At 41.7% G+C, this 4,839-nt stretch overlaps 1 protein-coding gene across 2 annotated transcripts in view; it reads right to left on the bottom strand.

The window, feature by feature from the left end:
* Positions 1–4,839, bottom strand: part of PHLPP2 (PH domain and leucine rich repeat protein phosphatase 2) — an 80,353-nt gene that overhangs the window by 51,641 nt on the left and 23,873 nt on the right. The window lies entirely within an intron of this gene.

Below are 4,839 nucleotides of genomic sequence, written 5' to 3'. Positions count from 1 at the left end.
TGTGTGTGTGTGTGTGTGTGTGTGTGTGTGTGTGTGTGAACACTGGGGGAAACTAACCATCATGATGTAAAGATTCTGAGGCAGCCCTACAGAGAGATTCACATAACAGGGAACTGAGATTTCCTGCCAACAGCTGGAAAGTAAAGCCTTTCACCGAATAGCCATGTGAGTGAACCCTGCTGAAAGGGAATCTTCCAGTCCCACTCAAGTATTCAGATGACTAAAATCTCATGAAACCCAAGCCAGAACCAGTCATCTAAACTATTCCAGGATTTGTGACCCACAGAAACTGTGCATTTATTACCATTTAAGTCATCAAGTTGAGGGCAATTTGTTATAGGACCTACAGCTAACTGTCCACTTACATCTATCTATTGATCTATCTTTTACCTTTTATTTTGGTACCAGATCTCTATTTTTTCTTTTAACCTTTTCTTTTTGGTACAAGATGCACATATTGACCATTTTCTTTTTTTATTTTGTTTTATTTTTGAGTAGAAGTCTCACTCTGTTGTCCAGGCTAGAGTACAGTGGCATACTCATAGATACCGTCCTCGACCTGCTAGGCACAGGAGATCCTTCCACCTCAGTCTTCCAAGTAGCTGGAACCACAGGCATGTGCCACCACGGCTACCTAATTTTTTGACGTATTGTAGAGGTGGGGTCTCACCAAGTTGTCTAGGCTGGTCTCAAATCCCTGGGCTCAGGCAATCCTCTGGCCTCTGCCTCCCAAAGTGTTGGGATTACAGGCATGAGCCACCACGTACAGCATATTACACATTTTCAAAGACTATTAACTTTAAAGACCTCTTTCCTAAACTCAATTTTCTCAAACTACACTAGTTTCTCTAATAGAGCTTACTTGTAGAAAGGTTTCCATTTAAGACCCCTCAAAATATAAGTACCACAAGCTGGTACTCTTTTAAACTCTACTGGAAACATCCTCTTAAAGGTATATTAAGATCCTTGACATAATATAATTTATCAAGTGGTGATAGGAAAAGTAGGGCATCAGAATCAACCATTGTACAATATAACTGAATGCAAAAGAAAGGCTCAACTTTCATTCTAGAATAAAAATATACATATTAGTCCCCCTTATCTATGATTTCACTTTCTGTGTTTTCATTTACCTACAGTCAATCACAGTACAAAAATAAGTGAGTATAGTACAAATTTTGAAAGTCAGAGAGCAAATTCACATAATTTTTATCACAGTATATTGCTATAATTGTTCTAACTTATTGTTAGTAATTGTTGTTAATCTTTTACTTTGCCTTATTTATAGATTCAACTTTATCACAGGGACATGTGTACACAAAAACATATATTGTATACAGGGTTCAGTACTATTCATGGTTTCAGTTATCACTGAGGGTTATAAAACATAACTCTCATGAATAAGGGAGAACTACTGTGATAAAGAATGCAGGCTCAAACACAATCAGATAAGGAGCATGTTACTTTTCCAAGTTGGTTTTGGTTTTTTTTTACCAAGTTTTATAGTGACAGATGAGTTGGATTCCTCAAATAAATGTTAAAAGATTTTTCTCAAATTCAACTTCAACCTAGCAACTATTCTCCCTCCATGAACCAGCAAAGGATTTTATGTTTACCCCCATAGCTCATTCTCAATAACTCTTTCATTCACGTACTCTCACCTCACTCATTAAGTTAAGAACTACATTTGTGTGTGTGTGTGTTCCCCCTCTTTTTTTTTTTGAGTTGGAGTCTCACTCGGTCACCCAGACTGGAGTGCAGTGGCCACTCCCGGCCATCGCAGCCTCGACCTGCTGGGCTCCGGCGATCCTTCCGCCTCAGCCTTCTGAGTAGCCGGAACTACAGGCACGCGCTACCACGCCCGACTGATTTTTTGATTTATTGTAGAGATGAGGTCTTGCTGCCCAGGCAGGTCTCGAACCCACGGGCTCAGGCAATCCACTCACCTCAGTCTCCCAAAGGCGCGGGATTACAGACTGAGCCACCGAGCCCGGCTCCCCCTTTGTTTTTCTTACATAAAAGGTAACATCTCCAACTGCCAGGGCTGGAGGAAAAATAGAGGGGAAAAAAGTAACATATTATTTATATTCTTTTGTGCCTTACTCTTTTCTGCATAATAATGAAAATTACTCCTGGCTGGGCAAAGTGGCTCATACCTGTAATAAAATAACTTTGGGAGGCTGAGGAAAGATGATTGCCTGAGCCCAGGGATTTAAGACCAGCCTAGACAACTTGGCAAGACTTCATCTCTACAATAAATGAAAAATATCAGCTAGGCATGGTGGCACATGCCTGTAGTTACAGCTACTTGGAAATATAAGGCAGAAGAATCACCTGAGCCCAGCAGGTTGAGGCTGCAGTAGCTGTGACCACATTACTAGACTCTAGCCTAGGCGACAGAGTGAGACTCTGATTCAAAAAATAAAGAAAGAAAAAATTACAGCTGGACTCAGTGGCTCTAGCCTATAATCCCAGCACTTTCGGAGGCCGAGGCAAAAGGATTGCCTGAGTCCAGGAGTTGGAGACAACTTGGTGAGACCTTGTCTCTACAATAAAATAAAAAAATTAGCTGGGTGTGGTGGCATGCGCCAGTAGTTCCAGCTACTTGGAAGGCTGAGGCGGAAGGATCACCTGAGCCCAGCAGGTCGAGGCTGTGGTGGCCATGAGCATGCCACTGTACTCCAGCCTGGGCAACAGAGTGAGATTCCAACTCAAAAAAAGAAAAAAAAAAAAAGAAAATTACTCCACTTCAGTTTACAGAAAATCTTCTCCTTTGTTTTTTGGGACTGTACAGTCATCCATTCCATGAATGATAGGTGCTGTGCCTTAAGGAGAAATATTGTATCATTTCAATATGTTATTTCTTTTTTTTCACTGAGTCAGAGTCTCACTCTGTCACCTAGGCTCGAGTGCAGTGGGCACACTCATGGCCACCACAGCTCCGACCTGATAGACTCAGGTGACCCTTCCACCACAGCCTTCCAAGTAGCTGAAACTACAGATGTGTGCCACCATGCCTGACTAATTTTTCTTGATTTATTGTAAAGACAATGTCTCACTAAGTTGCCCAGGCTGGTCTCAAACCCTTGGGCTCAAGCAATCCTCTAGCCTCAGTCTCCCAAAGTGCTGGAATTACAGGTGTGAGCCACCATGCCTAGCCTCAATACGTTATTTCAAAGTCTAGTTCAGGGAAGGAATTACTGAATTTTAAATTACAAGTTTTTCTTTATGGAACAAGGAAAAAATTGTATCGGCTGGACGCAGTGGCTCACGTCTAAAATCTCAGCACTTTGAGAGGCCAAGGTGAGAAGACTGCCTGAGCCCACAGGTTCGAGACCAGCCTGGGCAACTTGGCAAGACCTCATCTCTACAATTAATCAAAAAATTAGTTGGGTATAGTTTGCGTGTCTGTAATTCCAGATCCTTGGAAGCCTAAGGTGGAAGAATCGCCTGAGCCCAGCAGGTCGAGGCTGCAGTGGCCATGAGCACGCCACTGCGCTCCAGTCTAAGAAACAGAGTGAAACTCCAGTTCAAAAAAAAAAACAATTGCATCAACATCTCAACTACTAAGAACATAGTTGTGCCTGTAATCGCAGCACTTTGAAAGGCCAAGGGGAGAGGATTGCCTGAGCCCCTGGGTTTGAGACCAGCCTGAGTAACATGGCAAGACCTTGTCTCTACAATAAATCAAAGTATTAGCCGGGCATGGTGGCGCATGCCTGAAGTTCCAGCTACCTGGAAAGCTGAGGCAGAAGGATTGCCTAAGCCCAGCAGATTGAAGCTGCAGTGGCCATGAGCATGCCACTGCACTCCAGCGTGGGTGACAGAGACTCCTACTCAAAACAAAAACAAAAAAACCCCAAAAGAACATAGTTGTTACAGACATACATAACCATTACAAGAAAATATAAACGTAAACTACAAAAGTAAAGAATTTATGCTCTAATTGTGGGAGCTGATATTTTTGAAAAGCAATGTTTACATTTCCTGAGAAAAATTCAGAAAAGACTCAGAAAACCATGGTCACGACCTTTTAAGGCCCCCTTCCTCTGCCAAATATGAATACAGATTATGTTTCCAAAATAAAAATGAATATCAGATAAGAAATGACAGTTTTTTTCCTAAAGTAATCTATTCGTTATATAGAAGATTCTTAGATAGTTTCTTCAAAGATAGCAGCTAGATCTTATAATACTCTAAGATTTAAGAAACACAAAAATTGGTCAGGCACGGTGGCTCAAGCCTGTAATCCCAGTACTTTGGGAAGCCGAGGCAAGAGGACTGCCTGAGTCCAGGGACTCGAGACCAGCCTGGTGACTTGGTGAGACCTCATCCCTACAATACATCAAAAAATTAGCTGGGCATGGTAGCATGAACCTGTAGTTCCAGATACTAGAAAAGCTGAGGTGGAAGGATCACCTAAGCCCAGCAGGTTGACGCTGGGGTGGCTGTGAGGGTGCTACTGCACTCTGGTCTAGGCAACAGAATGAGACTAACTCAAAAAAAAAGAAAAAGAAACGCAAAAATTACTTAGATTTTAGTCACAAAAATCCTTAACACTTAAATTATTTTCCAGAATTAATTTCAAAATTTACTACTTCTTTGGATATAGGTTCTTTTTTTTTTTCCCATTTAAAAATTTTTGGGGATTTTTAAAAAATGACAAGGTCTAACCATGTTGCTTAGGATGGTCTTAACTTCTGAGAGCAAGAAATCCCACCTCAGTCTTCCAAAGTGCTGGAATTACAAGTGTGAGCCACCACACCCAGCTAGATTTACTTTTGTTTGTTTGTTTGTTTGTTTTTTTGAGTTGGAGTCTCACTCGGTCGCCCAGACTGG

This window comes from Carlito syrichta, unplaced genomic scaffold, assembly GCF_000164805.1.
Source record: "Carlito syrichta isolate Samal-C Ts95f unplaced genomic scaffold, Tarsius_syrichta-2.0.1 Scaffold312120, whole genome shotgun sequence".
In the NCBI taxonomy this organism is placed as follows: domain Eukaryota; kingdom Metazoa; phylum Chordata; class Mammalia; order Primates; family Tarsiidae; genus Carlito; species Carlito syrichta.
The sequence above is the reverse complement of the archived record's forward strand: the minus strand, read 5'-3'. Positions and strand labels throughout refer to the sequence as shown.